The sequence below is a fragment of the Pinus tabuliformis genome, chromosome Q (assembly GCF_031772625.1).
Source record: "Pinus tabuliformis cultivar Carrire ecotype Pingquan chromosome Q, CPIR1, whole genome shotgun sequence".
Taxonomy (NCBI): domain Eukaryota; kingdom Viridiplantae; phylum Streptophyta; class Pinopsida; order Pinales; family Pinaceae; genus Pinus; species Pinus tabuliformis.
This window is the reverse complement of record NC_142296.1, coordinates 1305871863-1305892894: the sequence shown is the minus strand read 5'-3', so window position 1 is coordinate 1305892894 and position 21032 is coordinate 1305871863. Positions and strand designations below refer to the sequence as shown.

The 21032-nt window shown below is 42.3% G+C and overlaps 1 pseudogene across 1 annotated transcript in view; it reads right to left on the bottom strand.

The window, feature by feature from the left end:
* Nucleotides 1–20718, bottom strand: part of LOC149224628 (uncharacterized) — a 41776-nt pseudogene extending 21058 nt beyond the window's left edge. Inside the window, exon 1 of the transcript XR_016249526.1 lies at nt 19298–20718. The product of XR_016249526.1 is annotated as an uncharacterized LOC149224628 (transcript). The remainder of the gene's footprint in view (nt 1–19297) is intronic.
* Nucleotides 20719–21032: the final 314 nt, after the last annotated feature.

The following is a 21032-nucleotide window of genomic DNA, read 5'->3' as shown; positions in this document are numbered from 1 at the left end:
AAGCAGCATGTGAAATTGTTTGGTTGCGCAGAGTTTTGCAGGATTTGGGCATTCCTCAAGCAAAAGCTACATCATTATTCATCGACAGCCAGTCAACCATAAAGCTTGCCAAGAATCCAGTTTTTCATTCCATAACAAAACATGTGGACACTAAGTATCATCACATTAGATCGCTCATTGCCAAGGATGTCATCAAGCTAGTTTATTGTCCTTCAGAAGATCAGGTCTCCGATATTTTCACAAAACCACTTGGCAGGATCAAATTTACTAAGTTCAGAGATGAACTTGGTATCTGTTGTAATGTATCTTCGGATCATAGGGGGGTTGTTGGTGATCCAAAATACAAAATTCATAGTTTACAAAGTTAGGATAGAATATTTATTTATTTAGAATATTTAGTTAAATATTGGAGACACTTAGAAATAAAATATTGTTGTAAAAGATATGACATCTAGAATAATGTCGTATCTTAGGCTACAATTTAGGAGTAGTGTTAGTAGATTGGTTAGAATTGCATTTATTGTAAATGGACACTTGTTAATTTAATAAGTAGTCCATAACTAGAATGGGTTAGGAAATTAAGCTTATATATAGTTCATTCTACTGATTGCAAGAGTGTTGGAGTGTGTGTGTAAACTCTTGCAAAATTATTATGTAATTACTTTTCTGATTAATAAAATTGTGTGTCTGAGGACACTTCTGCCATTATAGTTATCAGGCAAGAGAAATCATCTTATCTCACTGCCCTAGATTTCTCAACAAACCCCACATTCACTCTACACCTAATTTCCACAAAATTGTCGATCCCTTGCAATGGTAACAGAAAACTAGAGATTGAACTACAATGGAACATGACAAGCACAGTAGGAACATTTTGATATCCCCACTAGTGTCTGCACACATTTTGGAACATCTCAAAGGAATCCTAAGGACCCTAAAACAACAGATCAACCAGTGAATTAGTTTTAAAGGTGGTAAAAGGTCCCCATGCAACATTAGTCAGTAATAGAGACCAGAGTGTTGAAAAATGTAACTAGTGTAGTTCTTCGTAATGTCATAGAATGAGATTTCTATCATTATTATATTTATTCATTATCATTTTTTTTTGTCAAAGCATGTTCTTCATGCTTAAAAGAGTCGAAAAGGAAAATTATTTCGAGTCAAATAAATTGCACTTGAGTCAAGTCCCATTTGGACTTTTCTAAAGAACAAAAAATAAAAATATATTGAGTCAAAGTCCACCAAAACTATCAAGTCAACCCTCCTTGGGAACAAGTCGGCCTGGGCTCCAAGAGCCACCTATTTGACCTCCTAGACAGATATATATAGAGAGGACAGTTTGATCATTTTGGAAGACGTTCATTCATCATCAACATACATATCTTCAGCACCTGTTTAATGGAGAAAAGGACAAATAAGAAGGAAGGAAGAGCTTGCACATGTGGAAAGAAGTCAAAGTTCTGATCTTGTTGCAGGTCCGACATGTGGAAAGAAGTCAAAGTTCTGATCTTGTTGCAGGCCCGAAATTTCAGGGCCCAAAATTCAGAAAGACCAAAATTGACTTATGTTGACTTTTGACTTTGGAGTTGACTTGGAGTAAGGCTAGACTTGGAGTTTTGGTGGCAATTTTGGGTCTTGGTCTTGGTCTTGGATATCTCATTTTGATCTAATTCTATAAGAGAAGAATTGTTGTTGGGTTTTCCCCCTTGTGGGGTTTTGCCCTAGGTTGGAGCCTGATTTCTGATCTCTTGTCTATTGTGCACTATGATCTCTATTTTTTTGTTTTTGAATGGTAATTGCTTGATGAATAAGAAAGGAAAAATAAAAGAAGAACAATAAATAAATTCACAAGTAATTATCATGTTAAGAAATTCCCCATGCATTGGAATTTCAACATGGTATCAAAGCTAAGGAAGATCAAAGAAGCAGCATGTCTGGAGCTCAAGTACAAATCTGAATGTGTGAGATAACTTGATCAAAGTCTGTCTGAGAATGAGTTTTTAGAGGCACATAAAATGAAGTTCCTAAGGCAAGACAGTTCTGAGATATCTGAACTTCTGTAGTAGCATATCTTCTATGGCATCCAAGTTACTATGACAACATGTTTTCTGTGGATCTGAACCACTATATCTTTTGTGGAATTCGACCTTAATATGGTTACATATTCTGGGTATTTGAGTTTAATATGGCACTATTCCTATATAAATGTGAGACCTAGAAGAGAAGTCTGTGCTTCTTGAAAATCTATGACATTTAATCTTACAGTGGTAATATTTCTCCGTATCTGAAGTTCTGAATGTGACATCCAAGTATAGAAACAAAGCATCCATTCGCTTATGGAGAAAGACCATCTGTCGATTAAAAAAGAAGCCCTAATCAAGACTGGTGTGTAAGAGGACATAAAGGTATGCAAAGAAATTAAAAGACTCTATAGGTCAAAGGTTTATTGTTACAATTGCTAGAAGTCTGGTGTAATTTTGAAACCCTAAAATCTCAGAAGATTGCAAAAACCGGAGTTTTGAAAGTCAAGTTTTATCTATGGTCCATGGTTTCAAATCCTAAGGCACCAAGCTTCAGGAGGACCAGATTGTATGAACATGCCTCCTTACAATGATTGTTTTGGATCAAAGATTTCAAAATATATCCTAGTCCAACATTGCCTCAGTTAATCAAGCAAAAATGATTTTAAATCCACTGAAGTTTGAGGATATAAGAAGATGGTTCTGGGCAAATAGAATCAAGTCTAGAAGAAGATCGAAGAGCGACATAACAAGGCAAAACTCATGCTTTTCGGTCTTGTACCCATTGCAAAACAAGTTTAAATTCTACAATAAAAGAAGCCCGAAAATTCGTGTGTACATGAAAATCGATTTTCTGAGATTTATTAAGGGCAAGGCCTGACCTGTTTTTGATAATCCACATATTGATGGTCAGAACTCCTTCAAACTGTTATTTCTGTGGCATAAAACCTCTATGATCTGAAAGGTCATCTAAAAGGTTATTGAAGCTAAGTTATGATACAAGTCTGAAGTCTATGGTATGTTCCAGATAACATGATCTAAATTCTGTGTGATGTCAAGTATGATCCCAATTTTGGTTTGAAATTATGTTGATCTGAGCCACTTTGTAATGACAAACCAAGTCCTGACTCCTTAGTGAAAATTGCTCCAATGGTCCAGTGAAGAATCCCTATGGTGAAGAGCATTAACAGTGACAATTTGCAAAGTCTACATAACCGAAAACATCTGAATTCTCTCTCTGCATGGCATCTGAAAGATAAGGTATCTCCTTGAAGGCATCAATGATGACACAAACTAACACTTGTTCAAAATCTGAGCACTACATATCGGAGGCATCCAAGCAAACTCTTGTGTTTACACTTTTCCTATGCAAAGAAGTATGCTTATAAAAGAAATTGAAAGTCTGAATCTATCTGAACCTTCTGTGGGTGCATCTGAATATTCTCTTGCAAAAGACATCCAGGCCTTCTATGACTCACAGAGTCTTCTTAAAGAAAAGAGTTGATGTTGTTAAGGTGAAAGCATCATTTTACAACTATGTGGCCGCAAGCATAAAACAGTGTCTGGCATATATCCAAGACATATAACAATATAAAACACATTTCCGAGGCATTTATGTTTGTAATATGTGGTAAAGTGGCGATCACTAAGATATTTTCTATGTGAAGGAAAGAGACAAATAAGCAGTATAGCAAGGAATGTAACTAGGAATTTGAAGCTAGATGGAGCGTATCTCTGCAACACCAGAATATGAAGAAGCAATACTACCAATACTTCCTCCTATACATAGAAGGACTATCAACATCAACAAAACAGACCTATACACTGAAGTCTGCTAGATCTGAAGCACCTATATTGAAGGAAGATGACACATGTCAGCTGAAGGAAAAATCAAATCTTTGGGATCATGGTGAAGTCACATCTAGGATTTTGACATAAAGAGTAAACTACTGATCTGTTGAAAGATAGTGACAGGATCTGCATAAATACATTAGAAACCATGATCTAATTGATATGGTAGCATTCAGATTCTTTCCTTGCATATGAGGACTAGGTTTTTAAATGAAATGATCTCCATCTCATAGAAAACTTGACAATGGCTCTCTAGGGTTTTCAGTTTTGCAACTAACTCTCTAAGTATGCTTGTAGAATTTGCAATTCTTAAAAGGCAGATCTTGAAGATTTTTAGACAATCTAGGGTTTTTATACCCTAGCAAAGGTTTACTTTAGAAAACCCTAGGAACAAAAATCCTAACTAACCGTTTTCGCTGTAAAAAGGAAATCTAGCCTTTGAAAATGACAAGAATCACATCAAGCTGATACAAGGTTCCTGAAAAGGTCCAATAGTAAGAGGGAGTTGACTCTCCTCGAAGATATAAGTATGCTACACCTGCTTTCTTTAATTATTATTGTTGCTATTTTATATTTGTACTTTGCCTTTTGTTCTTTCATAGTCTTCTAATATAGGTTGCATGTCAAGACAAGATCTATATAAGCTTGATGGGCAGATGGAAGAATTGAAAGAACATGGCAAAGCATGACGATTAAGGAGGAGGAAGAAGAAGTCGATTAGATGGTAGCACAAAAGAAGAAGTTCACCTACCTTGGCGAAAAAAGAGGGAGCTATGATTGGTTTGATTTAGGAACACATTGATTGGGTTACTGCTAATATGATTTCTTGGAAAAGCGTGAAGAAAATTTTTATTGTTGTACAAAGAAAGAAGATGTGAAGGCTTGTGCAATCTGTAGCTTGGGAGGTACTCCAAGCCCTAGTGTTCAAGGGTTGGAGGTCAAAGCGCCACAAGTAGGCTTGTGGGCTTAGAACCCAAGGCTAGGGTTTCGCACCCATAGATGTTTGGGCCATAACCGTAACGAGTTTTCAACATGCGATGGATGAGGATGATAGCTCTTAGCGAGATGATTCTAACACAATGAGAATCATCTGATTCCGAGTTGTCGTTGAGGAGTTATGAATTTTTGAAGTGTTAATTTTAGGTATGTTCTTCTATGCTTAAAGCAATTTATTTCAATTTTCACAGTTAGCTCAATATCTTTTCCAGATTAGCAATCACATCAGCGTTAAAGTAAACTGCAGATAGAACATAAACATAAATCACAGAAGACAAACCAAGACAAGAGGACACAAGATGTGGCACTAGCCAGGGACAAACCCCAGTGTGGGGAAACCCTTGATCAATTCTTCTTATATGCTCTTCAATAGTTCAGCGGAGAGAGAGAGAGAGAGAGTACGTTTACAACAGAAGTCAACACATTGACTTATCTAGATAAGAGCATAGATCATCTCTAAGAAGATGACACATGAAATCAGTTGAAGACATGCTGCTTCAATTGATTCTCCAAGGTGACTCCTTCACCTATCGTTGTACTGCATTTCGTCATCATGTTGCACCTCACTGTGCTACACCGTGTTGCACCCATCATCACTATGTTGCATCTCATCATGCTTCATTAATCATGACTGTACCCATCACTGTACTGCATTATGTGCCATTGCTGCACCATGTTGCCATACTGACCTATGTGTTGGTTGCACCTTGCTTGCTTGTTGTCCCTTGCTTGCTTGTTGTCCTTAGCATGCTTGTTGTTGCATGCTAGTTGTACCAATACACGCTTGTTGCACTAATTATCATGTTGTTGTCCCAATATTAGTTTGTTGTCCCTTGCATGCTTGCTATAACATTACATGTTTGGTGTACTTCTGCTAAGTACCATACAGTTGTCCCCATGTTAGTTAGTTGTCCCTTGCATGCTGCTCTCCTTCCGAGATAGATGCTCCGGCTAAAACCCCCGATAAACACTCCGGCAGCTCCTCAACTCCAATCTGCCCCACGAAAAACCCCAACATCAGCCTCTAGGGACTGTGTCAGCCTTTTCTGCCCTCTGCGTCAGCTTTCCCAACAGTTCCGGCTTCTGACCTTTGCGTCAGCTTTCCCAGCAGTTCTGGCAGTTCCCGCAGTTCCGGCTGTTCCCGGCAGTTCCAGCTTCTGCCCTCTGCGTTAGCTTTCCCGACAATTCCAATTGTTCCCAGCAGTTCCGGCTTCTGCCCTCTACGTCAGCTTTCCTAGCTATTCCGGCTTCTGCCCTTTAGATTAGGGCAGCATTATCCCTTAGGATCTCTCCTCCTACTAAACCCAAAGACAAGTAGAGAGGAAGAGATCCTAAGTGTGTTGAAATGACTTGAAGGCCACCTCTATTTATACTAAAACGTTGAGCACGAGTGGAGTTTAATTGGTTGCTGGCCGACCTTGACGAATTGTCCCATAACAAAATAAATTCATATCTCCATGAATACTTATTGGAATCGGATGATCTTTAGATCAATCCTACACATCTCGATGAGAGAGATCCAAGAAAAATATCAGCTTCCATTAATAAGATGACCCACATGGAGTTTGGCCCTAGTTGCCAATTTTAACACTCCCTCTCAACTAGGGAGAACTCCATCCGCTGATCCATATGTCCGACTGTACTATCTCTACCATCAGTGCCTTGTACTACTCTACTCTGCTATGTTGGGCTCTGCTTTGCTCTGCTAAGCTCTGCTAAGTTCTGCTCTGCTCTGCTGAACCATGAAGAAGAAGAATTGATCGAGAATGTCTCATGCCATTCTCTATTGACCCGAAGTCAGTTTCATCTAAAGAGAGTGTGTCATATCACTCTTACTGACCTGAAGTCAATTTTATTGATCCCAAATCAATATCACAAGAGAGTGTCTCAAACCACTCATACTGATCCCAAATCAATGGAGGTCATCCTAGCATAGGGAGTATGGTAGATACAACGACGCGTCCATCAATAGTACTACTATGGTCCCTAACCCCATTTTCCTGCTCATTGATCACATGAGAGGTACTTCCCATGAGTCCCAGACTGCATGGGTAGGATGCCTTGACAGAACTAATCATCATGTCCACAAGAGAACGAATCATCCTGTCCCACAGTTGCCACGGGAGAACTAATCATCCCATCCCACAGGAGAACTAATCATCCTACTTCACAATTGCCATGGGAGAACTAATCATACCAACCCACAGGAGAACTAATCATCCTGTTCCACAGTTGCCATATGAGAACTAATCATTCTAGCCCACAGGAGAACTAATCATCTTGTTCCACAGTCGCCACGGGGTATCACATAGGAAGGTTGAACTTGTCACCCTGTACATAGTGCACCACCAGGGGGGGTGAATCGCCTTGTGGTCGTATGTCACTCCAAGAAGTACCATGTGCCCCCCTGGAGCTCCCAGAGCTCAATGTGTGCATCATACATGACCCTCATAAGAGGGTATCTGAATGACACCAAGTCATTCTCAAAAAGTCAAGAATTTGACCTTTCCCGGGTCTTTGACAAAATGTCTGCGACCTATACATCAATCTCAATGCAATGGAGCCTCCTCACTCATCGACCTACCATAAGGTAGTATCTGATGTCTATCTGCTGGAGCAATCATCGAATATGGGATTCCTCAACAATCAAATCCCCCCTGGTTGTCACAAAGGATCAAGGTGGTATTCATCATATGTACAAACAGTTCACTGAAGAGCTTCCACAACTAGGCAACTTCATACGAAATCATACTCATAGTTATGCATTCAGTCTCGACGGTGCTTATAGAAACCGACTTTTGCTTCTTGCTCATCCATGATATCGAAGCAGAACCCAAAGAGAACCAGTGCTGAGAAGTGCTCTAGTGATCCTCTACATTGCCTGCCCAGTCAGCATTTGAATAATCATGCAGCTTCATATTTTCGGAAGTGTATCTCAATCCATGAGAGATTGTGCCCCAAAGATATCTCAGAAGATTCTTGGCACCAATCCAGTGAGGCTCAACCAAATATGAGCTCACCATGCTAACTACAAAACATATGTCCAAACGGAAGTTCACCAAGAACATCAATGCAAATGAGTTTATGAAACTCAAAGGCATTTCCCAAATCTGGTCCAGTATCATCACCATATAACTTCTGAAAGTTAAGATCCTCGAGGTAGTCACGGGCTTGCAGTTTACCATTCCACATCTGAAATCCAACTCCCTCTTACTTCTGAAAGTGAGAGGGCCTGCACCTGTTTGAAATAGGTCGTCCTTAGAAGGTTCTGGTATGAGAGGTTTATCATCCACAACCTTCAAAGAATGGTTTGGATCGGCTTCACTCTCAGTGAATCTCAGCGTCATCTGACAGCTATCAATCTTCTCATTCTACACCCAAGGAGTTTTGCTTCAAGCCATAGAGGGCTTTCTTCCACCTACATACGTGAGATTCCTGATCATGAATCTCAAACCCCTCTGGTTGTTCCAAACCTATGGACCTACTACATGAGGGGAATGGTCCCCTTGTAAGATTTTTCTTCGATACATCTCAGACATGTACTTTCATGCTCTTTTTGAATTCAGGCATCCCTGTCACCATCTGACTCATAGACCTCCGACGTTATGTGTCAATGGGCATGGTCCCCAGTGGACTTCTTGCAACTTGATACGACCCTGAACTCAAAAACATCTTTGAAAATTCTATTTTCAAACACGCACCTTTCCATCGTTGAGTGCCACCCTGTAACCTTTGACTTCCATTGCCGAAATGGACACCAAGTTCTTCTTGCGATCAAGTACATAAAAGGGATTCTATAAATGAATCGAGTTACCCTCATTCAAGTGAGGGGTAACATTCCCTACACTCTTTCCGGGATAGGTGGCATCGGCTCCAAGAATAATCCCACGATTGTTTCCATCTCTACCAAGTTAGAGAGCACCCTTCTATCCGATGAAGTGCCTTGAAGCACTACAATCAATAAGCCAGATTCCCAAAGAATCTGAAGGAGAGGGCCAATACAAGATAACGCTTCTTTATCTTATCAAAAACAACATTTGATTCTTCATACCTAGGGTTCCTTGCTTTCTTTGAAGAGTCGGCCATTTCCTTGATGACTTGCATTACCTATCATTCCTTTGATCATTGAAGATGTCCCTGGAATGATTGTTATCTTCATTAAGAGATGTGTCTGCCATTCGAACACTCCTTCGCATAATGGTCGAACTTATTGCAACCAAAGCATCTGCCTTTCCTTCCACCCTTAGATCCGACTTCCCAATGAAGTGATCTTTAAGTAGGCCATCAGAAACTTCCGTTGTGCCATTATAATAATATTCTCTGTTTCAACTTCACCCTCGGTGAATTTGAAGAGGGATGAGGAATCCACTGATCCTTTTGTCCTTTCCCAACTGTCTTCGGTGATTGCTCTTTCACTCTTGCTTGGGCATTGTCTTCACCTCAGCTTTGATACCATGTTAATTTTAGGTATGTTCTATGCTTAGAGCAATTTATTTCATTTTTCACAGTTCGCTCAATATATTTTCCAGATTAGCAATCACATCAACATTAAAGTAAACTGCAAATAGAACATAAACATAAATCGCAAAAGGCAAGCCAAGACAAGAGGACACAAGATGTGGCACTAGCCAGGGACAAACCCCAATGTGGGAAAACCCTTGATCAATTCTTCTTATATGTTCTTCAATAGTTCAGCAAAGAGAGAGAGAGAGAGATAGTACGTTTACAACAGAAGTCAACACTTTGACTTATCTAGATAAGAGCATAGATCATCTCTAAGAAGATGATACATGAGATCAGTTGAAGACATGTTGCTTCAACTGATTATCCAAAGTGACTCCTTCAACTATCGTTGTGCTACATTTCGTCATCATGCTACACCTCACTGTGCTGCACCCATCATCACTATGTTGCATCTCATCATGCTTCATTAATCATGATTGTACCCATCACTGTACTACATTATGTGTCATTGCTGCACCATGTTCCCATACTAACCTATGTGTTGGTTGCACCTTGCTTGCTTATTGTCCCTTGCTTGCTTGTTGTCCCCAGCATGCTTGTTGTCCTTAGCATGCTTGTTGTTGCATGCTAGCTATACCAATACATGCTTGTTGCACTAAGTATCATGTTGTTGTCCCAATATTAGTTGCTCTCCCTTGCATGCTTGTTGTAACATTGCATGCTTAGTGTACTTGCTGCTAAGTACCATACAGCTGTCTCAACGTTAGTTAGTTGTCCCTTGCATGCTACTCTCCTTCCGAGATAGATGCTGCAGCTAAAACCCCGGATAAACACTCTGACAACTCCTCAGCTCCAATTTGCCCCATGAAAAACCCCAGCGTCAGCCTCTATGGAATGCGTCAGCCTTTTCTACCCTCTACATCAGCTTTCCCAGCAGTTACCGACAATTCCAGCTTCTGCCCTCTGCGTCAGCTTTCCCCGCAGTTTCCGACAGTTCCAGCTATTCCAGACAGTTCCGGCTTCTGCCCTTTGCGTCAGCTTTCCCAACAGTTCCCGAAAATTTTGGTTGTTCCCGGCAGTTCCGGCTTCTGCCCTATGCGTCAGCTTTCCTAGCTGTTTCGGCCATAGTTTTATTAAACGGCCGTTTCGAAATGGAAACGGCCGAGTTGGTCCGTTCCATTGCCCTCCGGAGTGACTCAGTACAAAAAACGGCTCGGTTGGCCGAGTCATGGCTGACTCGGCCAACTCGGCCGTTTCCCGTACTGACTCGGCCGAGTCACAAACAGCGGCCCGTAACCCACTAAAACAGCAATTTAACATTATTTTAATGAAATTTTAAGGGGTTTGCTGATTGGTTTGGACTTCAAGGTGATTTATGAATTAGCTAAATGTTATTTGGGGTCCATTTCCCCCTTCCAAACCCTATTTAACACACTCAAATGCTCTCTACTATTGATATGCTATTCAAATTTCATGGTAATGTTAAATTCTTAAAGTAAAAGTGACATTCTCCTTAATCTTCACTTTCATCCTTTTACTTAAATTTTTAACATTACCATGAAATGACTCGGGATGTTTGAGAGTGGTTTCGGCCTCATTGGATTTCATATGGAGAAAGTAGAATTTTAGATTTCATTCAAAATCCAGCAGACTTATCAGTTTTTCAGGATTTCATGATTGGAGGATTGCAATGTTTCCATTGAATTTTGTCATGTATTAGGGTATGGAACTCGTATTTAATCAAGAGCACCAATCCCTCTATGTACCTTGATGTTAGTGACATTGGTTGTCGAACTCCTCTGGGATTCGCTCCCAAACCAGGAGCTTCTGAAAATGTCGCTCCCGCTCCCGTTTTCGCTCCTGCTCCCAAGTAACACAAAGAAGAGAAACCGTTTGGATCAAAAACGGTTAAATGATCTAGTTTATGTCCAATACAACCTCTGGCTCAGACGAAACCATTTGCTAAACAAAAGATCTGATTCAGATCCCATTGTGTTGGAAGACATTGATCCAACATTAGATTGGGTAGTGGAGAGTCGTCTAGCAGAGTTTGATCCCGATGAGGATCTTGATTTAGATTTAGATATCGAGACATCAGTTGAACTTGAACATGTTGTTCAGTTGAATGCAGATCCCAATCCACCAGCCTCAGTCTCACAGCCAACAAGGACTCCAGTTGTAGGTGCTTCCTCTGCTCAGCCACGACAGAAGCGCAGCCGCATATCTACTCTATCTCAGTGTGCACCTGCTGCAGTTGCACAACCTACTAGTGGTACCACTTCTACAACTGCAGTTGGAGATGATGATGAGGAGGAGGAGCCATGGGGCCCCCTGTCTGACTCTGATGATGATCCAGAGATTGATCGACATGATCTTGGCTCCTCTGGCAGTAGCTACTAGCCAGTAGCTGTAGTACTAGTACTGGAGTCTGGTCACAGTTTACTTTTGTTGTAGAGGCCATTTCTAGCCTCCTTGGTTATGTGTTTTTTGTTTTGAGTCTTTGATCATGTATGGCAGTTGACTATGTATTGCCATTGGGTACCATTTTGATATAATGGATTGGTTCATGAGCCTACTTTGATCATATGTTGTCTTCCGTCTATATTATAATGCTGTGTGTTTGGAAACATGAATGAAAATCTTTAAAATTATGTTTTTTTTAAAAAAAAATAAATATTTAATGTATTTTTTACAACGACTGAGTCATTGAAATCGAACCGGCCGAGTCATTACCGTTTCGGAGTCGGAGTCGGAGTCGATCCTCGGCCGAGTCGGAGTCGGAGTCGGAGTTTTAAAACTATGGTTCCGGCAATTCCGGCTTCTACCCTCTAGATTAGGGTAGCATTATCCCTTAGGATCTCTCCTCCTACTAAAACCCAAAAACAAGTAGAGAAGAAGAGATCCCAAGTGTGTTGAAATGATTTGAAGGCCACCTCTATTTATACTAAAACGTTGAGCACAAGTGGGTTTTAATTGGTCGCTGGCCAACCTTGACGAATTGTCCCATAACACAAATAAACTCATATCTCCATGAATACTTATCGGAATCAAATGATCTTTAGATCAATCCTGCACCTCTCGATGAGAGGGATCCAGGAAAAATATCAGCTTCCATTAATAAGATGATACACATGGAGTTTGGCCCTAGTTACCAATTTTAACATGAAGATAAATGTGGGTGAAGATGTGGGCTTGTTCAAGTCGGCCTAATGTTAGTAGGTTGTTTGACAGGTTGGCAGTCCTCTTAGGGTTGTTCGTTGGAGCCCCATGAGATCCTATAAAAGGAGGCCTAATGTGAAGCTATTAGAATCATCCAAGAAGGAAACACATAGCTCTGAATTCGTATAGAAGAAGAGGCGGATAGGATGCAAGGATGAAGCACATGTCTTGGGGAGCTGAAGCCTGTTTTGGGTGCGGATTTATGTGAGAAGAAGCCATAGCTCTAGGGCACATTGCTTAGTGGCAAGGAGGTGTCAAAGAGCAGTCATATCCCCCCAAAGAAGGTGCAGATTCAAGTGCAGATCCTAGCCGCAGGAGTAGGAGCTCGTTGGAGGCTAGAAGAACTCGGTCAAGGCAGTTTTAACATGAAGATAAATGTGGGTGAAGATGTGGGCTTGTTCAAGTCGGCCTAATGTTAGTAGGTTGTTTGACAGGTTGGCAGTCCTCTTAGGGTTGTTCGTTGGAGCCCCATGAGATCCTATAAAAGGAGGCCTAATGTGAGGCTATTAGAATCATCCAAGAAGGAAACACATAGCTCTGAATTCGTATAGAAGAAGAGGCGGATAGGATGCAAGGATGAAGCACATGTCTTGGGGAGCTAAAGCTTGTTTTGGGTGCGGATTTATGTGAGAAGAAGCCATAGCTCTAGGGCACATTGCTTAGTGGCAAGGAGGTGTCAAAGAGCAGTCATATCCCCCCAAAGAAGGTGCAGATTCAAGTGCAGATCCTAGCCGCAGGAGTAGGAGCTCGTTGGAGGCTAGAAGAACTCGGTCAAGGCAGCTAGGGCACTTCTGTTGAGGGCTACAGAAGAGAGACCACCACAGCGTGGGAAAAGAGGTTGCGTGGAGCCTTTTAGGAGCCGTTTGTCGAGCTATTGCTTCAACAAGGAGGCCGAGTATCTTCAGGAGTCTATACAGGTTTGGTTGGGCAGCAGACGAGGTAAGGAGAACTGGTTTTGGGGTGGGCTGTAGATGATAGCAAAACTGTGATAGGCCGCAAGCCTAACCACTTCAGAACAAGGGCAACGTGGAGAGGTTTGGGGCAGATTTGTGCCCAGAACAGCAGCACATTTGAAGAAAAGTCTTCCTTGCTTAGGCCACAGATTATAAGGGTTGTTTGGTGAGTTTGTTAGGGTTGTTGCAGCAAACGTGATGCCCTAACCAGTCACTGTATGAAGAGCAGCGAAAGCAGACTTAGAGCAGCAGTTGGATGTGTGCTGGGTCCGTGACTTGTGGACCAGAACTTTGATAAGTTGATGGGCAGCTTGAGGAGACCTTAGGAGTTGTTTGGAGGAGCCCATGTGGACTATGGGGAAGTCTACCAAGCAACCAAGGTGACAACAGGCTCATCAAATGATAGGGAAGAGGACAGCAGCAGAAGAAATTGTAGATGGAATCTTGTGTGATGGGTTGATGGTGTCCTAGGTGAGGACATATTGTTGGAGCCCAGATTTGTCCAATAGCTCCTCTATTGCGGAGCAAAGGGTAGATTGGTGGAGTCTGTGGGCAACCATGTGTAAGGGTCTCCTAATTGTGGGGATACCCTAACTAGGAGCAGATACTACAGTGTGGACTTGGTCTCTCGTGGACTATTGGAGGGCAGCGTGAGAGTGGACCAAGTGTGAACGAGATTGGAGACTTATGGTCTGCTGGAGGACAGCATGATAGTGTCCAAGTTGGAGCCCGGTGAGCAACACCTTGATGGACAAAGGCGGTTGCAAAAGAGGCAGTGGATGAGCTCAAGGGTTGACGAACCAGAGGAATAGTTGTGGAGCCCGAGACTTGTGTGTGGAGAAGGACTTCTATAGCAGATGATGGGCAGTCCTCCTAACCCGTGTTCATTGTGGGAGATGGACATCTTGCAGTGATAGGTGGCAGCCCTTTGTGCCCTGTGTTGGTCTTCATCGAAGCAGTGCAGGAAGACCATAGTGGGCTGAAGTCCCTGAGTAGCTGAGGAGCAGCAGTGAACAGATCAAGAGTTGTTCACAAGTGGAGCTGTGAACAACTCGACAGGAGTCTCAATGTGTTGTCGCCTTGATGGACTAAGGCACAGCTAGAGAGCAAATTGGATAGTCGAGATTCAATGGCCAGATGGACTTGGAGCATTGATAGAGGCAGGAGTTGCAGATTGGGAGCCAAAAGACTGGACAGGTACAAGGTACGACTGAAGGGAGCTGAGAGAGTCGACTTCATTAGCTAGATGGTCAAAGTATCTTGTTGAGGGAAGATTGGTCATCGATGGACTGACACCAAGCCCCAGTTTGTATCTTGTACTAGTGGATGTATGAGGGCCATTATACCTAGTACGGGAGCCCTAGGGCCTAGACTGTTGTATTATATGTTGTTTAATATAACAAAGTTGGGTTATTGTAAAAAATTGTAAAAAGTTGTCTATATTTTGTGCATGTGAGATTTACCGTTCTTTATATTCAGCTGTGCAAAGTAGTATCGTTGAGATTCTTGGTTTGGTAGCGTCAAAGATTTTAAGATTCTATCCTAGACCCAAGGTCGTGGAAATTCAACGTGGTATCAAAGCATATTTGAGCTACTTTGAGGGACAGTGAATCAAAGTGTGCCAACAAAGCAACTCAGAGGGAGTTGTGGGTGTCTGGATCATGGAGCAGAAGGTTCAGCTGAAGACATGGAGATGTGGTCTCACTAGACTGCATGATGAGATGGGTTGGGAGTTTTGGTGGATCAGTGGTGAACCTAGTGCGCTTCGTGGTGGTTTGTAGATCATGGACTCCCTATGTCTTGTCGTGGATGGTTGGGACAACTCGAGGGTTTCTATGGCATGGATAAGATCATGGGTTGATCGAGATGGCTTCATGTGATGGACTACAGATTAGCAGGCTAGAGTCTTCATTAGATCGTGATGTTGCATATCCGAGATTAGTAGGATTTGCACGAGTGGTATTTGATCCAAGAGGATGAGTGTTTGCAGGACTGAGCCAGTAGAGATTGTATAGGATTAGAGGGAGTCTAGCCTCAGAGAGAGCAGCCCTATGGAGGTTTGGGATCTTCAGGTTCGGATATGATGAGGCAAAGGTACTACAAATATTGTCGGATTCATCGTACAAGGTATGTTGCAGTAATGGATGCCAGATGGGCTAGTGCCATCACCAGATGATGATGGTTACTTCCTAGTCTTAGAAGTACCTCTCTCGCTAAGAGGGAGTGTTGATTTTTGTGTAGTTCGGGAGGTACTCCAAGCCCTAGTGTTCAAGGGTTGGAGGTCAAAGCGCCACAAGTAGGCTTGTGCACTTAGAACCCAAGGCTAGGGTTTTGCACCCATAGATGTTTGGGCCAAAACTGTGATGAGTTTCGACATGTGATGGATGAGGATGATAGTTCTTGGCGAGACAATTCTAACGCAACGAGAATCATCTGATTTTGAGTTGTTGAAGGAGTTATGAATTTTTGAAGATAAATGTGGGTGAAGAGGTGGGCTTGTTTAAGTCATCCTAATGTTAGTAGGTTGTTTGACAAGTTGGCAGCCCTCTTAGGGCTATTCGTTGGAGCCCCACGAGATCCTATAAAAGGAGGCCTCATGTGAGGCTATTAGAATCATCCAAGCAGGCAACACATAGTTTGTTTTGGGTGCAGATTTCTGTGAGAAATCGCAGCTCTAGGGCACATTTGGTGGCAAGGAGGTGTCAAAGAGCAACCATATCTCCCCAAAGAAGGTGCGGATTCAAGTGCAGATCCTAGTTGCAGGAGTAGCAGCTCGTTGGAGGCTAGAAAAAATCGGTCAAGGCAACTAAGGCGCTTTTGTTGAGGACCGCAGAAGAGAGGCTATTACAGTGTGGGACAAGAGGTTGTGTGGAGCCTTTTAGGAGCTGTTTGTAGAGTTGTTGCTTCAGTAAGAAGGCCAAGCATCTTTAGGAGTCTATATAGGTTTGTTTGGGCAGCAAACAAGTTAAGGAAAATTGGTTTTGGGGTGAGTTGTAGATGACAATAGAACTGTGATAGGCCACAGGCTAACCACCTCAAAACAAGGGCAGCGTGGAGAGGTTTGGGGCAGATTTGTGCCTAAAGCAGCAATACGGTTGAAGAAAACTCTTCCTTGCCTAGGCCGCAAATTATAAGGGTTGTTTGGTGAATTTGTTAAGGCTGTTGCAGCAAACGTGATGCTCTAACTAGTCACTGTATGAACATCAACGAAAGCAGATTTGGAGTAGCAGTTGGATGTGTGTTGGGTCTGTGATTTGTGGACCATAACTTTGATCGGTTGACGGGCAGCTTGAGGAGACCTTAGGAGTTGTTTGGAGGATCCCACGTGGAATGTTGGGAAGCCTACCAAGCAGCCAAGGTGACAGCAAGCTCATCAAATGATAGCCAAGAGGACAGCAAGAGAAGGAGTTGCAAATGGACTGTTGTATGATGGGTTGATGGTGTCCTAGGTGAGGAGATATTGTTGGAGCGCACATTTGCGCAATAGCTCCTCTATTGCAGAGCAAATGGCAGATTGATGGAGTCTGTGAGCAGCCATGTGTAAGGGTCTCCTAAGTGTGGGGATGCCCTAACTAGGAACAGATACTACAGCATGCACTTGGTCTCTCGTGGATTGATGGAGGGCAGCATGAGAGTGGACCAAGTGTGAACGAGATTGGGCACTTATGGTCTGTTGGAGGACAGCGTGATAGTGTCCAAGTTGGAGCCCGGTGAGCAACACTTTGATGGACAAAGGTGGTTGCAAGAGAGGCAGTGGATGAGCTCAAGGGTTGACGAACCAGAGGAGCAGTTGTGGAGCCCATGACTTATGTGTGGAGAAGGACTTCTACAGCAGATGATGGGTAGTCCTAGCCCGTGTTCATTGTGGGAGATGGACATCTTGCAGTGATAGGTGGCAGCCCTCCATGCTCTATGTTAGTCTTCATCGGAGCAGCGCAGCAAGACCATAGTGGGTTGAAGTCCCTGAGTAGCTTGGGAGCAGCAGTGGGCAGGATCAAGAGTTGTTCACAAGTGGAGCTGTGAACGACTCGACAAGAGTCTCGATGTGTTGTCACCTTGATGGACTAAGGCACAACTAGAGAGCAGATTGGATAGCCGAGAGTCAGTGGCCATATGGACTTGGAGCACTGATAGAGGCAAGAGCTACAGATCGGGAGCCGAAGGACCGGGTAGGTGGTACGACCGAGGGGAGTTGAGAGAGTCGACTTCGTCAGCCAGATGGTCAGGGTATCTTGTTGAGGGTAGATTGGTCATCGATGGACTGACACAAAGCCCCAATTTGTATCTTGTACTAATGGATGAATGAGGGCCATTATCCCTAGTACGGGAGCCCTAGACTGTTGTATTATATGTTGTTTAATATGACGAAGTTGGGTTATTGTACAAATTTGTAAAAAGTTGTCTATATTCTATGCATGCGTGATTTACTTTTGTTTATATTTCGCTGTGTAAAGTAGTATCGTTGAGATTCTTGGTTTGGTAGCGTCAAAGATTTTAAGATTCTATCATAGACCCAAGGTCGTAGAAATTCAACATAAGAAAGGAAAAATAAAAGAAGAACAATAAATAAATTCACAAACAATTATCATGTTAAGAAATTCTCCATGCATTGGAATTTCAACACAAAGAAATCAGAAATCTGAGACCGACTATAATTGCATAAGTTGATCAAGATCACATAAGTTTGCCCCTAAGTTTAATACCAGACCAGCCAAGACAAGTTTCCTTGACCACCGAGTGTCCATTGAAATTGGAAGGGAACCTCACATTCACTATCACATAAGTTTGCCCCTAAGTTTAATACCAGACCAGCCAAGACAAGTTTCCTTGACCACCGAGTGTCCATTGAAATTGGAAGGGAACCTCACATTCACTATACACCTAATTTCGACAAATTGTTCATCCCTTGCAATAGCAACAGCAACCCAAAGACTGAATTGCAACGAAACATGAGATGGTAGGAACATTCCAATGTCCCTGATGGCATCCCTGCAGGTGTTAGAACACTTCAGACAAGTCCCAAGGACCCCGGAATGCCGGCTCAGCTGGTACATAGGTTTTAAAGGCAGGACCAGAGATATCAGAAATAAGAGACTGACCATATTTGCACAAGCTGATCAGGATTGCATAAGCTTGCCCTAAAGTTCAATTTCAAACCAGACAGAACTAATTTCCTTGACATCTGAATGTTCATTGAAATTGGAAGGGAACTTCACATTCACCCTACACCTAATTTCCCAAAATTGTTCATCCCTTTCAGTAGCAAGAGCAAACCGGAGATTGAATTGCAACGGGAAAAGACAGCTATGGCAGGAACATTTCTTTCCAGAAACTATGAAAAGAATAAAGGAAGAAAATAAGGTTTTGTGCTTAGGTAGCTATGACAAATTTCCCCAATCCTGTAACAAAAAGCAATTAGCTGAATACAAGTAATAAAGTGGTTGGTGTCCTTGCATGTTGGATCAGATCATATATGTCGTCAAAGTTTGTGGAAAATGTCAATTTAAGTGAACTAAGAAACCATACTGTAGAGATGGCAGCGAATGCCAATCTAAGATCAGTAGCAGACGTATTACACTTCTACTCAAAGGTTACCTGTTTGGGTTTACCTTTTTGTACTGTTGTTTTTTTTTGGTCCTTTAACTAATCTAGACTCTAGATTTTCAAAGATGATTTAGGTACTTCTGCACCACTATTGTAGTTTGCTGAACTTTTGACACCCATTGACCTTCTTTCTCTCTTTGGAGTTACATCTTATATCTAGGAATCTAATTTCGTAGAAAATATTCATACCTATTTTCCTCAAATGCCTTCGAACTGTTTCGAATCAAGAAGTAGACGAAGAAGAAGAACAGGAATCCTCCGAATCAGATGGCAATTTCCACCAAGGTTTTGTTTTTCTCCGAGTTTCCAAACTTTCTGTCGCATTCGAGCCTATCAAATTGTCAAGGGCCGCCTCCAACTCCTCATCGTCATCTACTTTCAATTCTTCAGCCTTGAAATCTTCATCATCATCCTTCTCTTCTTCTCTAGAAGCTTCGGATGGCTTCGGTTTGTAACTCCACTCCGCCTGCCTCAACACATCATCATCCTTCCAAAGCCCCAGAGTCGAAACAGCCTCACTCCGCGCCTGACCATTGGCTACCTCCCTCCACGAAAAATAAGCATCTGCAAACCTCTTCAAGCCCCCCGCATTATCACCCACAACTACAGTCCTCAAGCTCCTCGCCCTCGCCACCTTCAAAACGTCCACAAAATCAGTATCATCGGAGACAAGACACAAACAATTAATACCCTTGTCCATGCAATCCATCATATGTTTTTTCAGTGCAATGTCAGCTGCCTGAGGTTTATCAGACACCGTGATGACCCAAAACCCTGCTCTCTTAATCTCCCCTGCAAGCCCATAGCCCACCTTGGGCACCAAAACCTGCCTGGCCGCTTCCCTATATTTCTCCTGTTTGGGTACTATTTTAGCCCTAAAGGCATCCTTCTTCTTCCCTTTCAAGGAATCAAGACGCCTCAATCGCTTGAGCTGCTCTCTCTCGTGCAATTGCCTGAAGTGCTTCTGGAATTTGATGTGGGTTTTGAACTTGTGACCGCAGACTTCGCAGACGTAGGGTTCCTCTGGCTGTATTATGCCCCTCGCCTCCAGTATATCGAGGGTTTTTCTCTGCTGCCTCTCGATTCGAACCCGTGGCGGGACAAAGCTGAAGGCGTGGTGGTTGGCGTAGGCAACCATCTGAATGACGAATCCAAAGGCTCTGCCGACGGACCTGAGCCTGAGAGCGGCATCGTAAGGGGGGACGCTGTTAGGTGGCTTGTTGTCCAAGTCCCAAAAGATGGCTACGTTTCTACTGCCTTTGCTGGTATTTTCATTTCGGGGATCCGTCGCGAATGAACTTGTTTTGTAGGGCCGTACTGAACAAGCTGGCCATGGTAGTCTCTGGGTTTTTGTGTATGGGAGGATCTTGTGAGTTCAAGGAGCCGAACCATATTTAAGATGGATTAACATGTGACGAGAATGAAATTATTTTCCTTCGTTTTTCTTCGCGTTTCTCGCACAGCTGCTGCCATTGAACGTTGAAGTGAAAGAATATTTAACTGAATAGCGTTTCTCGCACAGCTGCTGCCACATTGAAGTGAAAGAATATTTAACGGAATAGCGTTTCTCGCACAGCTGCTGGCATTGAACATTGATTTGCAAACAGTTTTGTATTGTTTTTAATTTAAATACGTAGTATATGGCAAAAAGTAATTGAAAAAAAAATGAGTTATCCAAATATGAATACAACACAAGAAATCAGGGTTAAATATATTACAATCCAGTGTGCTGCACACTGAAATATCCTTCCTGATTCATATATGGCAAAATATCAAACAGGTTTGAAATATCATTGAAAACATAAAATAGGGTCATGAGCTTTCCATATGGGTTATTTTTAGTTTTCCTAGATGTTAAAATATTGTTCATTTATATATCTAATCAAAATTGGTATGGGTTAGGTATTAATATTATTAGAAATCA